This window comes from Rosa rugosa, chromosome 6, assembly GCF_958449725.1.
Source record: "Rosa rugosa chromosome 6, drRosRugo1.1, whole genome shotgun sequence".
In the NCBI taxonomy this organism is placed as follows: Eukaryota; Viridiplantae; Streptophyta; class Magnoliopsida; order Rosales; family Rosaceae; genus Rosa; species Rosa rugosa.
The window spans coordinates 42,635,912-42,646,720 of NC_084825.1; positions in this window are offsets into that span (position 1 = coordinate 42,635,912).

The following is a 10,809-nucleotide window of genomic DNA, read 5'->3' on the forward strand; positions in this document are numbered from 1 at the left end:
GGAACAATCTGAGGGTTTCTCTTACCACCGATACCTGGACCTCGGTCCAGAATATCAATTACCTTGTCTTGACAGCTCATTTCATAGATGAGACTTGGGTACTCCATAAGAGAATAATAAACTTCACTGTTATTCCGAATCACAAGGGTAAGACAATAGGGAAATTGGTGGAGTCATGCTGCATTAATTGGGGTATTGAGAGAGTTTTCAGCATTGTAGTTGACAATGCATCGAGTAATCAAGTTGCAATAGAGTATATGAAGGAGAAGATTGGGAATTGGAAGCAGTTAGTGTTAGGTGGGAGTTTTCTGCATGTTAGGTGTTGCTGCCATGTTTTGAATCTTATTGTGAGGGATAGGATGGAGGAGCTTGATTCCTCCATCGATGCAATTAGGAACGCTGTGAAGTTTATTAGGAGTTCACCTGCAAGGCTAGAGAAATTTAGGAAGTGTGCATCTAGAGAGAAGGTTGATCATAAGGGGGGTATTGTGCCTTTAGATGTGTGCACAAGGTGGAACTCCACCTATTTCATGTTAGACATAGCTGTGAAGTATAGGCAGGCCTTCGTGAGGTTGGAAGATGAGGACCAGCAGTACGAAAACTACTTTCAGGAAAGGGTTGGGGGAGGAAAAAGGGTCGGGCCGCCTAAGAAAGAGGATTGGGAGAAGGCTGCTAGGTTGGTGAAATTTCTCAAGATTTTTTATGATGCAACTTTGACATTTAGCGGCACTAAAGTGGTAACTGCAAACCAGCCTGTTGTGTGGATGTGTACCATCATTGAAGAATTGGAAAAATGCAGCCAAAGTGTCGATCCTTTGATGTTTAACATTGGGGCATCAATGACGAAAAAATTCGACAAGTATTGGTTGAAGTTGGAGGACTTGAACCCTATTTTGCTGCTTGCTGTGGTATTAGATCCAAGATACAAGATATTGTATCTTGAGTTCTTTTTTCCTCTGCTGCAGCAAGACATGTCCTTGGTCTCGGAGATGAGAGATGATGTTAAGGGTCAATTGCAGCTTTATCATGAGTATGTTAATTCTGACCATGTGGCTGCACAAGCGTCATTTGAAGCTACACATCCACCTACTCAATCAATTTCTAATGCCGGAGAGGAGGATAGTCATGCTGCATCAATGAACAAGTTCTTGAGGCTTAGGAAGCAAAAAGATGTGGTTGAGATAAGGAATGAAGTCGACAAGTACTTGCTTGAAGCTGCCGAAGACCCTGCCAATACAAAATTTCATGTTTTAGATTGGTGGAAAGAGAATTCTCCTAGGTTTCCAGTTTTGTCTAAAATTGCAAAGGATGTCTTTGCTGTTCCAGCTTCAACGGTGGCTTCGGAGGCTGCTTTTAGCCTAGGAAAAAGGGTTGTTGACCCATTTAGAGCTTCATTGACTCCGACAATGGTTGAAGGGCTGGTTTGTCTCAATGATTGGTTAAGAGGTGGTGCTTTTAATGAGTACAAAGAGCCGACGAAGACTGAGTTGGACCTTTATGGTGAGCTTGAGAAGCTTGAGTCAGGTAATTTTTGACTTTACACTAATTGTTAATTTAAATATATTTATATCTGTTAGTTTGTGATTCTTGTTTTTGGTTTTCATTAGACTCTGTTGTCACACAAGTGTCTGACTCTGAGGGATGAAGTAGGTTGCAGCTGCTGGAAATCGGAGTAATGGAATGACCTTTTGAAATAAATTGTTGTGCTGCTGGAGCTAGTTCTCTGTCACCCAACTTTCTGTTTTTTTTTTTGTTCCCTTCCGGTTTCATTCAAGTATGAACTGCTTTAACTTTGGTTTGTAATAACTAATAACTCTAACTTCTGTTTGTCGACTTTGGAACTTGATGTTATTGCCTTTAAGTTCTTCAACTATGGTTTGTAATAACTTTAAACTTACTGCTGGAACTTGGAAGTTGGAACTTTTATTTATGTTTGTGCTGCATGTTAGCTATTTGGTTTGGAAACAGATTGTTAGACTGTTGGAACTTTGATTTAGATTTGGAAATTGCTTTTTGGTTTGAAATGTTGAACAGGTGGAGCAAATTGTTGATGTTGAAACTTTAAATGTTTGATAGTTGATCTGCAGGTTTGAGTGTTTGTTAATGTTATTGCCTAATCGAACACAACCGAAACCGATCCGCACCGCACCGCAAAACGGTGTAACCGAAGTAAGCGGTGTAGGTTTTAAAAATGCGGTTGCGGTTTTAAATATAGCACAACCGAATGAAGCGGTTCGGTTGCGGTTTTGGCCTAACACCGAACCGCCCCGAACCGCGCCCACCCCTAATGAGATTCTTCAATATAAAGTTATAAACGTGTATCAAGCTTTAAGGGTAGAATCGGAATCAAAAAAATTAAAAACTGACATTTTTTAACATCACCTGATTAATCATAAGGACTAAATTAATATTAATAACAATTTACAATGGATCTTTTTATCAAGTGGGAAACTAGGTGACTTTTTTATTATTTCACTCTCTAAAGTGACATTTTCAATCATTTCCCTAAAATCATTTACAATTTTTTAAGTGAAGTTTGATTAAACTTTTAGAAACTCAAAATATGACCATGATTTCCTGAAGTATCTCTTTATAACCTTATCACCTTATGTACTTGACTCTCTCTCTCTCTCTCTCTGACAAGTGGCACACTTTCATTTATGTAATTAATCACTTACCAAAAAGAAAAATGAAAAACTCAAAATATCTCTAATTTCTCAAATAGAAAAAAATTGAGATTCAATAAAATCCATTGGTACACATAATCACACAACATTAGCCGGCATGAGAAAGAGTCCCTGACTCCCTGTAATAAAATATGTGAATTCATTTTGTCAAATTTTCTCCATTTTTCCTTTTATACCCTTCTTTTTTCTTATTTCTCTTCCCAACTGCACTCGTTGTTATATCCAACAACTCACTTTCTCTCTCTGCTTTATGATTGCGGCTAGGAGTGGGCATAACAAACCGGATATTCGGTAACCGAACCGACCGCACCGAATTTTCCGGCTCGGTAACCGAACCGACAGAAAACGGTGTCGTTTTGAAGTCTCACCGAACCGAACCGGTTCATAACGGTTCGGAATCGGGTCCAGGTGTTAAACCGCCCGAGTTAAACCGCCCGAACCGCATTTTTATTTAATTTAATTTTTGAATTAATTTTATTACTTGTCTAATTATGATTGGTCATAAACCAAGCTTACATAGACTTGTATGCACTCGATCCGCAGAAACCCTAATAGGTTAATACTCTCAAAACCTGGCCGCACGACCTCATTTGGCAAAACACTCTCTCAGTCTCTCTTCAGAAAAGAAAAAAACTCTCTCGAGTCTCGACCTCTCCCAACTCTCTCGATCTCTCTCGACCTCTCCCAACTCTCTCAATCTCTCTCGACCCATCTGCTCCGATCGACTCCGATCTGCTCCGATCCCATCTTCTCTCTCGGCCGAGAGCCTGCGAGGGTAAGCTCTCTAAATCTCTTCTCTAAATATCCGATTGATTTACTGAGCTTGAAGATCGATGTTTAGATGTTTAGACTTTAGATTGTTCTTCTAGAAAACTTATCACAATCAAAAATTCAAAATCAAATGAGGGTTTCGAAATGCGATTTGGGGCTTTTTATTAAAACTCTGGTTTCGATATTCTTACTAAGGTTTTGGGTTTCAATATTGATTTGGGGCTTTATGATGAAAATGGAAATTTGAAATTAGGGTTTCTGAGCTTCATTGGGTTCTGGGTTTATGAGTCTCATTGGGGCTTCTGTTTTCAGTGTTTTGTATATGCAGATTAATGAGATTATGGAAGGGATTAGCGCAACTCCGACTCCTACAGGGACAGCAACTCCAACTGCAGATTCCAGTATTGGAACCAATCGAACTACTCCCACACCAACTCTTCAGCCTACAGTTGATCAAGGTGCAGTACCAGTTCCAGCAGTTCCAGGACTTCCAGGACTTCCACCAATACCACCAGTTCCAACCGACCCTGATGGGAGTTCAGTCAAGAGAAAGAACACTTCAGTCGTGTGAGCACATTTTGAGAAGTGCAAGAATCCAGATGGGAGTATCATGAAGCCAGCTCGTTCAAAGTGCAAGTACTGCCCCCAGACATACGCCAGCGACACCAGAAGCAATGGCACATCAGCAATGAGGAACCATTTGCTCCACCAGTGTCGAAAGTGTCCCATTTATGTCCCCAACAAGAAGCAGAAGTTCCTGACCTTTGATAGCGCAGAAAGTGGAGGTAATTTAATTGCTTTGAGTTATGAAAAGCGTGTTTCTAGGCTAGCTTGTGCGAAAATGGTGGTTCGTGATGAACTGCCATTTTCTTTTGTTGAGAATGAAGGTTTTAAAGAATTCATGAAGGTGACTCAGCCTCTATTTAAGCCACCTTCTAGGAGAACACTAGCTAGGGATGTTTTGAAGTTGTATGAGGCAGAGAGGGAGAGGATTAGGGGATTTCTTGTTGCTAATGAGCAGAGAGTGTCGCTGACTACGGATACTTGGACAAGTATCCAAAACATCAACTACATGGTGTTGACAGCGCACTTTATTGATTCAAAATGGAGGCTGCATAAGAGGATTTTGAATTTCTGTGTGATTCCAAATCACAAGGGGAAAACCATAGGAAAGCTAGTTGAATCGTGTTTGATAAAGTGGGGGATTGAGAGGGTTTTTACTATAGTTGTGGACAATGCAAGTCCAAATCAGGTTGCTTTAGATTACATGAAGGAGAAGATAGGAAATTGGGACAAGTTGGTGTTGGGAGGTTCTTTTCTGCATTTGAGATGTTGCTGCCATATTCTAAACCTCATTGTGAGGGATGGAATGGAGGAGCTAGACTCCTCAATTGATGGCATTCGAAATTCGGTAAAGTACATTAGATCTTCACCGGCAAGGCTAGATAAGTTTAGGAAGTGTGCAGCTCAAGAAAAGACTGAGCATAAGGGAGGAATTGTTCTTTTAGATGTTTGCACCCGATGGAATTCAACATACTTTATGTTGGATATCGCTGTGAAATATAAGAAGGCCTTTGAGAGGCTTGAGGATGAAGACCAGCAGTTTGAGAACTATTTCCAAGAGAGAGTGGGTGGAAATAAGAGAGAAGGGCCCCCTAAAGCTGCTGATTGGGATAAGGCAGCAAGGCTCGTCAAGTTCCTAAAAATTTTCTATGAAGCCACCCTGAAATTTAGTGCCACAAAGTTTGTAACTGCAAATGAGCCTTTGCTTTGGATGTGCACAATCGTGGGTGAGATGGAGAAGTGCATGAGCAGTGATGATCCTTTATTAGTTAATATTGCAAGCTCGATGAAAAAGAAGTTTGACAAGTATTGGCTGCATCTTGAGGATTTAAACAAGATTCTGATCATTGCCGTGGTTTTAGATCCAAGATACAAGCTGTTGTATCTTGAGTTGTTCTTCCCGAAGCTGCAAGCAGATCAGACTTTACAAAGTCTGATGATCGATGAAGTAAGGGATGCATTGCATAACCTGTATAGAGAATATGAAGGTAAAAATGTATAGAGAATATTAGTTATTTAGTTGTATCTTTTTGCTCTATAACCTTGCTATTTTAATAATGATACACTAATCGCAACTATTTTTTTTTATTTGTAGAATCTGATCCAGTGGCAGCAGCAGCTTCAAGGGATGTCACAATGCCAAAGATCGAGTCTACATCTGTGCAAGAGCAAGATGATAGTCATGCAGCAAACCTGTACCAGTTCAAGCTTCTGAGGCAGAAGAAAGATGTCGTGGTGATCAAGAATGAGTTGGACAAGTATCTGTTGGAGGCTTCAGAAGACCCTTCCAATTCAAAATTCCATATTTTGGACTGGTGGAAGGAGAATGCTCCAAGATATCCTATTCTGTCCAAAATAGCCAAGGATGTCTTTGCTATACCAGCTTCTACCGTGGCTTCGGAGTCTGCCTTCAGCCTTGGAAAAAGAGTTGTGGATCCTTTCCGAGCATCACTCACCCCTAAGATGGTTGAGGCTTTGGTCTGCATGAGTGACTGGCTAAAGGGAGGAGGCTTTGATGCATACAAGGAGCCCTCCAAAGATGAGATGGAGCTGTACGCTGTGTTGGAAAAACTTGAAATTGGTAAGTTCAAAAACTGGAAAAACTTTCAGATTTATTGCATTTTGTTAACATTGTTTCGAATTCTAACTTTCGATGTAATTTACTATTTTGTTGCTTTCTGTTGGGATTGTTGAATACTTGGATAGATCCAGACGAAGGGAATTCTGATGATGAAGATTGAAGAATGGAGGCCGAAGCAATTTTTCGGCATGTAATGTTTTATGTATGAAACTATGAACTATGAAGTTTGATGGTGTGTATCGTGTTGAACTGCACTTTGCCTTGTTGGTTTTAATTTCAGCAGTTTGAACTTTGAAGTTTGAACTTTGCAGAATTGATGTTTTCATGAAGTGTTGAACTGTTGATTGTTGAACTGCAGTTTCACTTGCAGTTCAACACTTTGGATTTTGGAACTTTGAATTGCACTTTCATGAATGTTTTTTTTTGAAGAATTGATGTTTGAGTCTTTTTAGCAGTTTGCAGTTTGCAGTTTGGATGTTTTTAGACTCTGGACCTAAACAAGGTCTTATTAATGGGCCTAAAAAAACCGGTAACCGGCCCGCACCGAACCGCATTTCGGTGTAACCGAAAAATGCGGTCCAGCCTGAAAAAACTCGGTTCCGGTTCCAAAAAAAGGCAAACCGCAAAATACGGTGCGGATGCGGTTTGGGCCTCAAACCGGGCCGAACCGCACCGCGCCCACCCCTAATTGCGGCTATTTATCCGAAGTTAATTTTTTGAAGGCCAACCCTTTTGATCTTTTTTGAGAAAAATAAACTTTATTCAATCAAATCAACGATATATGTCGGGATTGACCCATTATAATCTCAGTATCACCCAACAACCTGGGAATACATCCTCTACTCAAATCCATCATATCTACTTCGGTTAAAGGCCTCTCATTAGAAGTGATGGACATAAGCCAAGAAGGCACATCCTCTAACCATAACTCCCGCCCACTCTCTCCGGCTACAAAATTTGCAATTGCATCAGCAGTCTGATTATTATTCTGCGACGTATGCATGATCCTAGAGATATGAAGTTCGTCCAGAACCGTCTATATCTCCTCCACTATAATTCCCTCCGCCGCAAAACACTTCTCTCTTTGATTAACAAGCTGCACTGCACTAAGACAATCAGTCTCCACCTCCCCGACATCTAACCTTCTTTCCTTCACCGTCTCCAACCCCATTTTCATGGCCAGTAACTCTGACACCAAAGCTGAAACTGGATGCATAATTCTTTGCCCTGCAGCCAAGACAATAGCCCCCGTTTCATCTCTCACAATAAAACCCACCCCATAATGGCCCGCATTATCTGATGCTTCCCCATCACAATTTAGTTTCAGCTTTCCTCTTTCCTGAAGCTGCCAGCCATTTCTATCATCTCTAGTTTGCATGGTTAACCCCTCCTGCATAATTGGCCCATTCCCATGCAAACCATCCATATTATTCCCATGCAAGTTGTTCCCATGCACATTCAACCCATCACGTCCATTCAACCTACCATTTACCAATCCCTCCACCATTACACACCTCCTCTCTACAGTAGCACGCCACTCAGTCACCTGCCGCACGGCCGCACCCCATTCTCAAATACCAACTCAGAAGACAATGTAGTTCCATTATGATATAGTGAGTTTCTTTCTTGCCAATTCCACCACAGTAGAAAGACAAGCAATTGTAACTCCTCTTCCTCTAAGGTTTTCAACTTTTCATGGCATAATCAAAAAACACGATAAAAGAAGGAAACTGACCGGTTGACAGTTTGGAGAAGAAAGCCGCCCTTTCGAACACCGCAACACAACCTCCACAACTCCATATTGCGTGTGCAGGCGTTTCTATCTCTTGATGACACTGGAAACAAATCGCCGACTGAGTAATTCTCTTCCAATGCAACGCTTCCATAGTCGGTATGAACCCCATGCATTGCACATCTCCACAAAAAATGTTTCATCTTCAGAGGCACTTTAAGTTTCCAAAGATGCTTCCAAACATTTCTAGGAGCATTGATAACATTGTTCTAAGGAATCTTGAACACAAAATGACGTCTCTTGACTCTTTTCAATAGTAACTCTGTATCTATACTATTATTAAGAGAAAAGGTTTTGTTAGCCAAAGCTGAAAATTTTGACAGATTTAACCTTGAAAGATTAAAAAACTTTGATAATAAATGAATTCACAAGGCCTTTCAAAAAAAAAAAAATGAATTCACAAGGATATAATTGTCCTATTTAAAATAGATTTTTATTAAGAAAATTCTTTTTTATTCCACAACCCCCACTTTTCTTTCCTACTGAATCTATTTTTTCTGCAATTACTACCCACTTTTCTATTTTTATTTTTTTTTACAATGAAATTTTTTTCGTACACATGCAGAGCATGTGATTACAAACTAGTGTTAATTTAACTAATAAAAATTTAGCAACTTTGTTAGAAATCTTGTTTAATTGACTCGTTTGTGAATGACCGATTTGGAAGGGTGTTGGGTTATTAACTAATCAATTTTTTTAATAGAGTTTTAATCTAAGTTGGAAAGAATTTATCTCAAAAAATAAATAAAAAGTTTTAAAATAGGAAAGATAAGTTTTTCTTTAGTCGCAAGTAGACCCAAATGACTGAAGAGAAATTTTATTTACACAATTCTAAATACTAAATACACATCCCCTTTTTTCACACACCTAACATCAAATTTTTATGATTACATCAAATCACGAAAAGAGACATTAAAAACCCCTAAAGAGTGGCAGACTTCTGCGGTCAATGATTTTCAAAATAGATATATGGTCATCATGTTCATATATTGCATGTGAGAGAAAGGTGTTTTTTTTTTTTTTGGTGTGATCATAGAGTATAGTGTTCTTATATATTCACAGTCAACTATCTAATGTCACCATTTAAGAATCATTATTGTGAAACGATTGTGATAAAATTGAAAATTGTGACAATATATAATTAAAGGCAGCCTTTTGAATGATGATCACTGAAATGAGGATTAGTTGAGGACTTTCTAATCAACAGTTTGGAATATCCACTTTTTGATTATATTACGGCAAATCAACCGTTAGATGTTTATGTATGTATGAGTAGATCACTTCTAAAAAATTTATTCTAAATTGCTAATCGTTAAAGTATCGAACTAGATCAAATCAATATTTGGCCAATCAAATCTGTCAAACATGAACCGTTCATGTTCATAAATAATAAATCAAGATTATGGATGTCTTAACAATTTTCAATTTGGTTAAAAAATTGCATAAATGATCTACACATAAATATTTAAAAATCTAACGGTGTTCAAGTAAAACTCTAATTTGTGTTTGGTCCAAACTCTAGGTTACTTGACCTAGTGGTAATAGGGTTAAATTAGAAGGATCTAGATTCCTATTCAATGTAAGATTACTTTCCTTGTATGATTGAGATTCTATGCATTGTAATCCTCTATATAAAGAGGCCCCTATTATCAATGAGAATACACAGCAAATTCCTCTCAATTTCAGTTTCTCTACAACACGTTATCAGCACGAAGCCCTAACCCTGAAACCATAAATTCGTAGCCTTCAAATCCCAATAACCTCCGCCGCCCACCTTGAAGCTCTCACCTCCAGGAGCCCAGAACCGGCGGCGCTGCCCCCAGAACCGGCTGGAATCGACCTGAACCGGCCACCGAAAGTGACCAAACCGGCCTCCCAAGAAGAATCCGAAGATCTCCTGCCTGGTTTGCCATCTTCCCGTCCACCTTCCACTGCCATATTTTGTCAGTAGCTGAACCTCGTCCCCAGATTCCGGGAACCGGAAAAACCATCACTGGAACCGGCCGGGAAACAACCGAACCGGCCGCCTGATCGTCCGGCAGAAAAGAAAAGAAAAAGAAAAGAAGAAGAAAGAAGCAGCCCAGCCCAAAAAGGAAGAAGTTAAAGCCCAGCCCAAAGGTCAAAGCCCAGCCCACTTACATGCCAAGTCAGCAGCCGCCACGTCAGCATCTGGACCCACAGCCGCGTCATCAGCCGGACCCCATCGCCACGTCAGCAACCGGACCCACACTGCCACTTCAGCAACAGCATCAGTGCCACTTCAGCATCAGTCTGCCACGTCAGCAACCGGTGCCACATCAGCATTGCCGGTCAACCCTCTGGTCAACGATCGGTCAATGCCGGTCAACCTTTTTTCCGGCGACTTTTTCCGGCCAAATTTTCCGGCGACCTATTTCGAGGTATTTTTTACTAAACGTTCCCGTTTTTTAGAGTTTTTAAATTCAATTTCTCTTCTTTTTCGGGGACTTGCAACCTCCCTTCTTCTACCCCCCTTTCTTCATCATTTTTTTTTTTTTTTTGACTTTGTCAAGGGGAACCCAAAGGCTTTCTAGGCCCAAGATAAACCCCTTCGGCGCATGTGAAATGCTCCAACTGTGCATTGCAGCACAGTGCCTAGCCACTTTGACAGCTTCGGGGTTTTAACCCTTTCTTCATCATAGGGGAGACCAAATTAAGCCGAACTGTGGGGGTTCGTGCTCACTCCAAGCTTAGAGCTTGTTGAGATCTCCAAACTTAGAGTTTGTAGAGAATTTATGATCGACCACTTACGTCATTGTTTTGATCTAATCCAATATCTCTTAGAATCGAATTTCTTGGAAGCGACTACGCTCAGAAATTCCTATTTCTTGGAAGCGATTACGCTCAGAAATTTTATATTTTTTCGTGGTAGCCTATTTCGCTCCGAAACTAACCCT